Source organism: Metopolophium dirhodum, chromosome 7, assembly GCF_019925205.1.
Source record: "Metopolophium dirhodum isolate CAU chromosome 7, ASM1992520v1, whole genome shotgun sequence".
NCBI lineage: Eukaryota > Metazoa > Arthropoda > Insecta > Hemiptera > Aphididae > Metopolophium > Metopolophium dirhodum.
The window spans coordinates 17,943,323-17,956,030 of record NC_083566.1 but is presented as its reverse complement, the minus strand read 5'-3'; the positions used below and the strand labels follow the sequence as shown (position 1 = coordinate 17,956,030).

At 27.1% G+C, this 12,708-nt stretch overlaps 1 protein-coding gene and 1 long non-coding RNA gene across 2 annotated transcripts in view; one reads left to right on the top strand and one right to left on the bottom strand.

Moving 5' to 3' along the window:
- The window catches only part of LOC132948723 (uncharacterized), a 162,752-nt gene that overhangs the window by 132,580 nt on the left and 17,464 nt on the right, over positions 1-12,708 (bottom strand). The window lies entirely within an intron of this gene.
- Positions 2,530-7,196, top strand: LOC132948203 (uncharacterized). Its single transcript, XR_009665007.1, has 3 exons — positions 2,530-2,647; positions 4,794-4,953; positions 7,023-7,196. It is a non-coding gene; the product is annotated as an uncharacterized LOC132948203 (long non-coding RNA).

Sequence of the window (12,708 nt, the reverse complement as noted above, 5' to 3'; positions counted from 1 at the left end):
AAATATTTTATAGTTGAGGGATTTGAGTATCATAAAGGGTCGATTCTGGACAGTAAATAACATTCATTTATTTTATATTTATATTGAACAGAAAATTATTTTTCACGATTATCATTGTTTAAACTTCAAATCATATAGTTGAATCTTAAGCAGTTGTCCTTTTTCATATATTATGAAGGTATTTTTGTAGAAGTAGGTATTAAAGTAATATAGTCAATATACAATACACACAAAAACATTAATTAAGTAAAAGAAAGTTAGAAGGAAAACATTACCTATCCAATTGAATAGATAAAATACGGGACTTGGATATTATCTTGCAAATAGTCAACACTCGGAAATAATAAAATATAACTCATTAAATAACTAGGAATAACCACAAATAAGAAAACATTTATAACACACTTTACTAGGTGCTTCGCCCATATGAATTAAAAAAACACAATAGGTACAACAAAACGCAATAATTGTCTGATAACATTTTACATATTTATTTAAGTCCGCACTATAGGTATGTGTGTAACTTAATTAGCCAGATAAAATTATATTTAAACAAAATAATATATTATTAATTACCTAAAACTAATAAATTCGGTCATATACGTTAAAACCGATATCTGTTTTGGACGGAATATTTGTGGGGGTACCAAACAACTCTGTAGTAGACGGTTTCAGTTTTCACTGCTACTTTTATTTTCATACAAAAGTTCAAAGAAACGTTTGCATTTTTCGTTTACCAGAAATGTCTATACTTAAAAATTACTTATCTGGGTTACGTCCTATGTTACCACAATTTTGTTTTTAAAACAGTAAATTACCAATGATTAAATATAATATATTGTATAAAAAAATAACTTCTAAATTCTAAATTCTAAATTTATTAAACCTTGTGTCATATCTTAGATTTTATCGTAATTCTAACTATAGTCTATAATCTATTTTCTTTTTAATTAGTGGTGTAGTTAAATTGATAGTTACAGTCGACATGTTTAATATTAATGAATTATTCGTGGTTGTTAAATTTAATTGTAAACAAGTTGTGATGTTGGGTAGCCAATTCAGTTATGGTTCCGATTTAGATCGGACGTCTTTACGCACACAATTGTTTGACGTGCATTAGGGTACAAATGTAATTAATCTAAGAGCCTGAATTAATGAACAGGACTGTATGTATGAAAGTTTTGTAGTGCCTAATTGTCTTAGATTATTTGTGCTGCATAAACCTAACTGATAAAACAATGAACCAATTGAAGAATTGAAAGTTCTGTAAGAGCAAAATATAAATTTAGTTTTAGAATATTACATAGTTATATCATAATTTTCAAATCAATTAATTTTGACAGAACTTAAAGTTATCAGAAAAATTCAAACATTGAGTCGAACAAATATTTAAATAATAATTAATTTAATAATAATGATAGATACAGAATGTATAGAATTAGGTACGATTATGATCCAAAATGTTGTGCTATAATAATTTATATAGTATTTAAATTATATTTTCAAAGGAAAATTAATTTTTCACTTGGAACTCTGTTAATATTCTAAATGGGTACGGTTAAAAAATTAAGTTTCATTAATCATATACAGGGAGATTCACTTAGCAAGCTCACTATCCTTTTATTTAAAAATTCAGTTGACTAAAATCTAAGTTTTGGAACTTTTAAATAGGTATACCTAAAGAATATATTTTCGAATATTTGAGATTGTATCATTTAAGGATTGTACTGTGGTAATACATATATATTTCTGTTTTTCAATTGATAACCACTCTGTTTTACTTTAAATTATTCAGCAGATGATTTATTTCAAAATGTTGATGGTATCTAAATCCGAGTTATCAAATATTATGTACCTACTACTGATAATATATTATATGCTTATTCACATAACATAAAATGTATTGCGTTATATTTAAGAAAAAAAGTTAGAAAAGAAATTAAATAAAATACGAATGATATGTATCATTTCCTTTTGAATTGATTTATAAAGCATTATAGGAAAGTTTTATTAATGTATTACTATTTTACAATTTGTAATAAATAATAATTGTCTGAATAATAAATATAAGAACATGAAAAAATATATATATTTAATTTAGATCTGTTTTGGTGGATTGCCCAGGCAAGTATCAGGAACTATTATCATTAGTACATAAAGTTTAATAAGTCAGAAACTACTTGTTAGTATTATAACTTAGACACATCAACATTTTTTAAAAACATCTGCTGAAAATCTAAGTAAAACGGGTGATTTTAATTTAAAAATAATAAGTTTGTATCGTTAAAAATCACTTTTTTAATGGTATGCACATAAAACGTCAAATATAAAAAAGTTCCAAAAATCAGATTATGAATAACTGCCTGCTTATTAAAGAAAAAAATGGGGTGTTCACCCTGTATAATATATAGAATATAGTAAACACCATTTTGGGTGACATAACCAGGTTTTGGGCTACCAGCCAAGTCAACAAGTGTGTAGAATTCACAAAAGTCATTTACAGCAATCAATCAACCAACTCAACCGATGCGGCGATGGCAGTGTCCATTTGGCTTGCGTTCGACAGGCGGCAGTGATGAGTGGCCATTGGCGTTTATTGCACACTATATACGCATCGCCTGTTCAACATTAAATGCCAAACAGCCACGTAAGTAATGTACACCAAACTGTCGGCAACTACTATTTTGAGTTTTCTGGTTTTTATACCAATAAATTGAAAAATTGACTTTTCCCCACTAATCGACCAAAATGTCATGTTTAAGTAACAAATAACATAAGATAAGTATTTCAATGTAAATGTTACTGTCGGGAAAAAAAATCAAAGAATACTCATGGAAATTTACTTTAATAAATACAAGTCGTGCATAATTTATAGGACTCAGATATTACATTCTACGATATATTACAAATGATTTACACGCGAAGTGCAATAAACCGCAATAGTGAATATTACGTGACATTTACAATCTAAATCATTAACGCGGAAGACACCCAACTCAATGTATTACCTATCAATATCGATATATTATAATACACACGCTATATGTATGAACCTGTTGTGCAGTGATAAACACTAAGCCAATATACTAATGCACCAATAATTCCATGCTCGATTGTATAAGTAATACCAATAATAGCTAGGGACTTATCAATGGTATCGTCTTTAACATCGCCTTTACCGGGTTAGGTTTAAAACCATCGGTGTTGACCCGATGATGTAAGTGGTAGCCAGTATAGTTCATTATCGGGGGTTACAAAGTCAAACCCAGTTTACCGTCTGTAAGTCAATAAAGTATCCATTTCACCGTTCCTAAAGTTCTTACCTTTGCCTTAGTGCCAACTGAACCGGAAAGCGTAGCACGTCAGGACTGTTTGATTGATTTTACTTTTCACAATGACGACGGCAAACAGCAACTAGCAAGAGGGCCCCGCATAAATATCGTGTATTCTCGTGTAAAACACCGGGTGTTTTTCGGCAGCATAATATGCAACAGCTTCGAGAAAATAATATTTAGGGCTGGCAGAAAATTACAATTTAAACGAATCTACTGCCAACATTATTCGTGAAAACTCGACTTGTTGGAAAACAACACTACCTATCTATACAGCTGGACATAGTGACGACGACATGACACACGGTTGGCCTTGACGTGAGTTGTATAGAGACTATAGGGATATTAAAAAAATAAACATAAAATTATATCATTAAATTATTGAAATCATTGCATTGCATTTATATGAAAAAAAAAGTAACATAGTTATTGTGTCTGTAAAAAAGGTAGTTGGTTACTTGTTTAAGAAAATCTCCTTAAGCCCAATAATATATAGTTTTAAAGTACTCCCTCACTTTGTACATTAGATACTTTACGGTGAAATTATTAAACGACAATATTTATAGCATAGTCAATATCGAATTCGTTGAATATCATTACATGGAGTTCAAATTGTATGTAAACAAAACCTATTTAATTTCCGATTTAGATTGTGTAACGGCTCTATGTAATATGATGCATTGATACCTATTATTATACCCTATGTATAGACGTATAGTATTAAATTTACAATACAATTACTAATGCCGACAAGCGTGTTTGCTGAACCTCATTTATTCAATAATTTAATTTTTATTGCAATACAAATGATATAAATGTGATTAACAATGGATAAATTATTAAAGTTAGTTTATCATTATGTATTAAACATTTAAAACAAAATGTTATTATAATATAATTATAACAAATTTAAATATTATATCTGATTTAAGTACTACTTAGGTATTTTATTTTCTGCAAAATACATTTTATAAAACAAAAAAAAATCTAATGATAACTTAATATAAATCGTGTATAGAAGGTGTATTATGTTTCTGTAATTCATATTACTCGTCTATTTAGGCATTTAATACATATTAAATCTAATACATTATTTAGTAACAACCAACCTAACTAAACCAACCTAACAACAACTAACCTTATATAATAACTTACATATAATAATTCTTTAGTACCTAGTTAGTAGAACCTAATAATTATAATAATAAGTATTATAAAACGTTATTATTAAACACGAGCTTTGGTCATCAAGCACAGACATGTGTCTCATTTAATTAACATAATATATATAAATAATAATATTATACTATATAGATACTTATAGGTACTCAATAAATATATTATGTGTATCTTCATGAAATTATATAAAATATGTTAAATATAAAAAGTTTAATAATAAACTAATAACTAAAAAATAAAAGCAACATATTCTATATCTGAAATTAATTTTTTTTATTTTAGGATGTTCGTAAAAAGAAGGATTACTCCACAGAAGGCATATAATCAAAACCATTCAATGTAAACGGCCGTTATTCTGAAATGAAGTAATTGACTATGACGGTAACAGAAAAAGACATATTATTATGTCATAGAAAAATCAAGATATAAACGTGGACAAAAAGTTGAGTACAACTGAGAAACTGGCGATGTATTATTTTGCCGATGTTTATAGCAATTAGTGTTATTTATTATTTTTGGACTATACTCAAACGCACTCGAATCATAAGATTATTAGTTACAATTGTTTTGAATAAAAAATTAAGTTTCAAAATAGATTGGGAATACAAAACAAAAACGTTGTTTATATCTGTATGGTTATGTATTTTTGTCGAGAAATATATATGTATACAATAAATTATTATTGAATCAACGAGTTAAAATAAACATGAAAGGAAAGTATAGGTACTGTACAATATCATATTATTAATATATATATGTATATGCGATAAGTAGGTACTTGTGTTAAATGTTCAACCAATTTAAAATCGTGTATATTAGTTTTAATTTTAAATTAGTATAAGACACCTATAAGCAATAAACATTCTCCATGGTAAATTACTTTGTATAAAAATGTACTATCTTATAATATTGTATGGCTTAATAATAATTGAAGATTTAATTTCGAAAACATCTATTTTTGTCAAAATTATACGACGATATTCGACAAATTATTAAGAAAAACATTACCATGCTTTTCATTTTAATGAGATTTTCTTTGAAAAATTAAAAAATATTGAGAGTTTAATTGAATCTTTAAATCTATTCCATGTAGTTTTATACATATAAAATAAGTTTATTATTTTCAATCAAAATAACAAAATGGATATGTGTGTCATAATGGCATTTTGTAATTAAATTATTTAGCTTTTAAACAAAAACTAAATATCTAATTGACTTAAAAGATTCGATAGTAAAATTAGATGCATTTAATTTAAGCTGTCAAAAATTAAAATCAACATTGACAAGTATTTCAACCGTTTCAAAAGCACATTCTCAAGAGTTATAATATGTATATTGCTAAGAAAAAAATAACTAAAAAATGTAATAAGATACAATATTTGTCTAATAATTTACATTCAAAACAAATATAATATAACTCTTTCACATGAGTAGGTACATAAATATACATACAAGATGGAATATTTTAGTTAGATGTCGTATATAATGTAGTTTTTTTTATAGTTTTGTTTAGTTGTAAATTCTTTGACCCCTACCATTAAGGACTATCATTCAAAATGAATATAATATCTTTTATATATTATACTTTATTGATGAATATAAAGTTTGATGACTATTTCTTGTTTTATATTTATATTATGTACATATAGATAGAGTATTTTTGTATATCTAAAGGAAAAAACTAAAAATAATATAATACATTTTTTTTAAATTCAGAATATCACATTGACATAATCAATCCATTTTAAGAACTTTTACGTTAAATACAGAGAAGAAGTCTTAGGTATTATACAATATAATTTGATAACTTGTAAAACGTAATATATATTTCTAAAAAACCAAAAAACTCAATAAAAAAAATCCAAATAAAAGGATTAGTGAAGCCTTATTCTTAAAGTTCAAAACTAAAACCTTAATAATTGTAGTAACATTTAGAAACAGAAATGCATTATATGCATGAATAACAAAATTTAATATTTGTTAGAAAATGGGAAAAGTAGAATTTCAAAAATATTTAGCATATTTACAAGCATGTGTTTGCTGTCTTACATTTTTTGTTAGGTGTATATTATAAAACAGTTTATTAACTTCACTCAATTATATTTCCGATTGGTTATGTATTTTATCAATATTTAAGAAACGATTTAATATTTATTACCTTTATCTATTTTGTTGTTCAGTAGGTTCACACACAAAAAAAGAGTAAAATCATTTTAGGAAGCACAACAGTGCTATGGAATTGCTAAAAATTAAAAAGTTTTGAATTAATGTAATTCAACTTGATTTGCTTTATCAAGATTTAAAAATAATATTTTACAATTTTGTTAAAAATAAAACTGCCTTTTCACATTTAAATTTGAAGGCTATTACATATTTTAACACAAAGTATGGACATTTGTCTTACCGATAACCGATGTCTTCTCATATGCTTACAACAATAATTTAAAAAATCAGAAGTACCATAATTTATATATTATATATAGTATAATGTTGCAATAAATTTGGTTTCAGTGCAAACGATCATAAACAACTATGCAGATGGCTGGTTGGAGGACTCATTAGCCAGACGCATTAAACGGTCAAGAGGACGATTTTGACAATAATACCGTAGCACATCTGGAGACTACGCATAAAGACCGATGGAGTGAGTGGAACGCTGAGAAAATCAGTAGTTTATACACGAGAGAGAAGATGGGGTAATGGGCATCGGTTGAACCACCAATATTATTAATATCATTATATTATGACGATGTTATATATTTTGGGATTTATTATAATTGGATTTGAGGCTTTAGGTATTGAGACTTGAGAGATGAGATACTTATTCATTACCCATAATCAATAAATGCTCAAAACTTTAAAAACTTTGATCATTAATTATTTTCATGAGTACCTAGGTAACTTAATTTTTTTAAATAACTCTATAAACAGTATATTATACAGTTAACAGATATTTATATTTTTGAAAACCTATATGATACGTATAGGATACTATAGGATACCTTATCATTTTATATTAATATTATGATGTAGTAAGTGGATGGTTGGTCTCTGTGTGCTATTCAGGTTTTTTGAGTAGATTTTTACGGTACAATAATAAACTATATTACATTAATATTACATACATTCACCAATATTTATTAATAGATCTATGGTTTATAATTAAATTTGAAATGTGCTTAATCGTTTTGTATTCGTATACTAGTATACAAAAAATATACACTGAAGATAAAAACTGACTTTGAAAACGCCGTAATAATACTTAAAGATTGTAAAATATATTTTAACATTCAACAAAACTAATATTTTTACCAAAACAAATGACGACTGAACATCAGTTATATCACGTGATCCAATATTCGAACTAAAAATATATAAATGAATAGTTTCCAAAAGAAATAAAAAAAAACATTTGCCCGTGAATCTACTACCACCATCCACTGCAGAATTTGGCGCATTTCCAGTAGTATACACTTGTCTAATTTCGAAGATACTGTGAAACAATTTTTCAACAGACTATGTGAAATTCGCAATGTCATGTCTTTTGAGAATTAAAAGAATACGTGACATGACAATCCACGAGATATAAAATGTTCTTTAATTACCGCTACCATAATGTTTTAAATGGGTACTAATTTGAAACAAATATAGGTACGACTACTATAATAGTAAGATATAATTTATAACAATTAACAAGATCACGATAAAATTCATATTGTATCAACATTTTAACTTTGGATAATAATTGATCTAATCCGAGTTTTAACTGCACTTAATTAATACATATATTAATAAAATATAATACATTTTACTAATACTAACCATACAATTATACAATAATTATGAATAATTAGTTACAATTTTTTTTTTTAAATTATTTATTTGAATTAATGTTAAAAGCTAAATAAAGTAAATCGGTTTCAAACGGAACACGTATTTGTTTTCCTTAATTTGTATGATAAATTATTTGACTGGAGCCCTCTACAAATATAGTTTACTAAATTAAATGTATCCCGCCGAGTTTTCCGGGTTAATTATTTATGTCGCTATATTTCAGCAAAGCTAAAACACAATTTCTATGATATAACAGCCCACAGGTAATAGTATACGGCGCAAATTTTGTTAGTGTTGTTAGGTATAATAGTTATGGTATAATAATTTAGTCATTGCGGTGTACACAAACATTAAAACCACAATGTGAATATTAGTGCAACAAGGTCTGTTATAGTTATAGCAATAACATTCTGTAGTATTATAATGTTAAGTATAGATTATGGTTAACAGTTTGTTTGCGTTATTTAGAAAAATCAACCAACAACAAATACATAATATTAGCTATACCATAGTTATTATCCTTGATGGTTTTATAATAATAATAATATATATAGAGTTCGGCAGTTTAGCGTATAATTATATATCAGCACTTTTTTTTTTTATCACAAGTCTGTGAGTCTTGTGATGTATACGGTTTAAACCATTAATACATTTTTTATGAAAACAACAAACTATGTGTTAATATTTTTTAAATAAGCACATAAGTAAAGTTCTTACATTATCATTGATGTATACTGTATAAGTACCGATTTATTAAATACAATATTTAATAATAAAACATAATATTAGAAACCAAATAAAGATTTATGATATTATTTGTTTTCATTAAATTATACAACACGTACTATTGACGTCACAAGTGTTTAATCTACAAAGAACAATTCTAGCGAAAGCAATCATTTTTTATACCTTTTGGTAGGTATATCTACTAAAATGATGACATAATCAATTTTCTATTGTTTCAGTTCCAAAATAGATACCTACATAAATTCAATAAAAAAAGGTTCAGTATTCCTTTAGGTTCACATTATACGGGTATAACAATCGAAAATCAGTGCACATGACGAGTAGTTGGCTAGTAAGTAAATACTTAAATAGGTTTTGACGCAAACTTAGTATAATCATTTTTATTTATAATTTATATTATAACTCTTATAAGCTTTTGTAGTAATAATTACCAAAGTTGTTATTCAGAAAAACGATCTAAATTATTTATAAAAACATATTTTTTTTTTTAGAAAAAGTGGATTGGACTGCAATATATAAGATAAAGTTCTAGTAATTTGATAAATTGAAAGTCATTATATTTATGTCGTACAAATAATGCACGTACCCATATTACTCATCGAAGCGAAAACCATTTAAGGAAAATGTACTATGTATTTGTTTTTGCATCACTTTCGTGCGCACTACAACAGGGATTATTATTTATATTTTTTTTTCAAAATGTACCTAATGACATTAATAAATTATCATTTACTGTAATGCATTGTGGATGATTACTTAAGTGTTGTGTGCTTTAAATGTTCAAAAGTTTTTTTGTAAAGCAATGTTTACAAATCCTACAGAATTATTTTTTGAAAATAATATGTTTATATAAGTTATGATTATCTATCTAATAATTGCATGAACAAATTACATATTTTACACGTCTGCTCTCAAGATTCACAGTATTTTTAAAGATTGTACATTTCAAATTTTAAACAAAACATGGCATTTCAAATTCGGTAAGTCAGACAAAGGTAAAAGATATATTCAATTTTGTGGTGGTGAATCCTACTTATAATATAGGTAGGTTTCATGTGGATACCTGCGTATGCACTATATATACAGTTGTACACGATGATATGCGAACTTATTCACACCACGTGCTGATGTTAAAATCCCTGGGGATGCCTTAGGGTTGAATAAAATTTAATAACCTATTCCAATGCAGACAGTTGTATTATAATAGCGAGTATACAGTTTGTTAAAGATAGTTTTAGAACTGCAAATAGTGATAAATAGAGTTTATTTCGTCTCGAGTTTCAGCCGAGAGTTATCATAAAACGTGTATACTATACACTGTATATGTAGTATAAGTACTAAGTAGGCACATTAGAAAAAAATCTATAATCAAATTAAGTACTTATTTATAAAACTGAGATTTATTAATTTAAGGAATTAAAAAAAAAAAATATAGGAAATTAATGTGTTCAGAAGCATTTGACGTTAATTCTTTTTTTTTAAATGATTGATAAGTCAGCTGAGGTTCATGGTTAATATAAATATTTATCCAGATGTAATCAATATTATAAATGTTAATAAATTAAACAGTTATAAATTCACATATTAATTATTGGGTACACAGTTGACAATCTTCCACATAGTTATAATATTACGTAACGCATGGAAATGTTTTGAAAATATTGTACTCTATTTACAACAAGAATAGTACCTGGCGGGCAGTGGCCTCACTACAAAGGAGACATACCTATGGTAGATTCCTCAGTAGAGTCGTTTAACTGGGGTCTGGGGTTGCTAAACGAAAACTGGTGTTTATACGGTTCTTATACCTAAATGGGTATATTAAACTAAACCTCGAAAGAGTAGTAGTTTTTGAGTTATGAACATATGTATTATGGAAGTCTATATTAATAGGTTAAGAACGTTTAGAATGACGGGGGCTGCGATGATTTGAAAATTGTAGTAATATTTTAATATGGGTATATTAACATTTTATGTTTTGTTAAAACTGACTGAGTTTAATAACTATACTATACTAAATATTACGATTTACGTCCATATATTTTATATTTTATGTAAAACCATTATTATTTATTAGGGACTATTAACTTTAATACATAATGTGTAATAACTCAGAAACTGATCGTTCGAATTTCAACTTATGTATCAGCATTTTCAGCCAAAAAAATCATCCATGCTTCTTGGTGAATCTCATTGTATACTTACGCTAATGGTAAGTTCTATACGTTATGATTTAATAATAATTTGCACAATAAGATATTATTTTTCAGTATTTTTTTTATCCAATAACCAAATTGTTACCGACTTTAAATCGTCAATAATAGTATATAATATATTATTACAATGTGATATTTTTTAATTGGCAAACAGCGTTCGGTGTATAGTGTTTAGGTTTCTTTAGTGTATCGAGATATTTAAATGGCTAAATCATAAACCCTCCATAACGATCTAATCGATGACAAACAGAGATCGTCAAAAAAAAAAAAAAACTTATACATTGATTTACAGAACAAATATAGTTACCTACACGCGATTGACAACCTATTTTGTAGTTAAGAAATAATAAAAACTGTTTGAAAAGTATTGTATTTGTATAGGTATTGGGTGGATTTTTTTTCGTTTAATTAGGTGTCTGGTGAATCACGGACTCTTTGTAAACAAGTTGGCTTCAACGCAATACTGTTGGTCTAATACAATATTTATTAATATTATATTCGGGGGAACAAAATGATTTTGCGGTGTCCAAAAGCTGTCACAAACAACAATTCTATCAAAGACAAATATACTGCTTAAGTATATATATATTATGCCTTCGGATTCTTTTTAACAGAATATTTTATCCTTAAACGGCTGAAAGTATATTATAATATTTAAGCTCGATTTTTTTCTGTTAGATAATATTATTCTCCAAAGGCGTTCCAAAAACGTTTTTCTAAATCCGGACTTGCAGTAAAAAATAAATAAAAACAATTCCAAAGTCTTTTATAATTTTCACGAGTATAGGAGTTACAGGCTCTGGTCAGAAAACAAATACGATATAGCTTAAGTTTGCTAACTTGTGACGATAATTGCGTGTCACACACCAGGCCTTTATTCCGTGGGATTTTTTACAGGGGTGTATTTATGGTTCTAGGTCACTATTTGTACAGTCGGTCGGGAAAAATTTTAGATAGCAAAACGCCGGGTTGTTGGCCGTTTCGGCTACCTATAGTATATTGTTCATTTCGACCTTTTTTGCAAGACACATCGTTGGATTTTTGTGTTATGCATCGTTTGCGCATAACACGTTTACCCTACGTAAAATTGTCGTACATCATTTTCGCATCAGCATATTTCACAAGAGAATTGGAAAAGATTAGGAGTACCCAAAAACGCAAATTGCTTACTATTATACTGGGACATTACAATATACCAAATCGTAATTCGTATCGGTTTATGATAGGTATTTCAATATACTTCCATAATATTGATACCAACTAAAATATGTATATTATGACTATGTATAGGTAATATTATAATTATGCCATATTATTTTAAACTAATATGATTATGACTACAATTTAGTTTAATAATTGAGCCAATTTATTTTTAATCATTCATACATAACATTTATTAG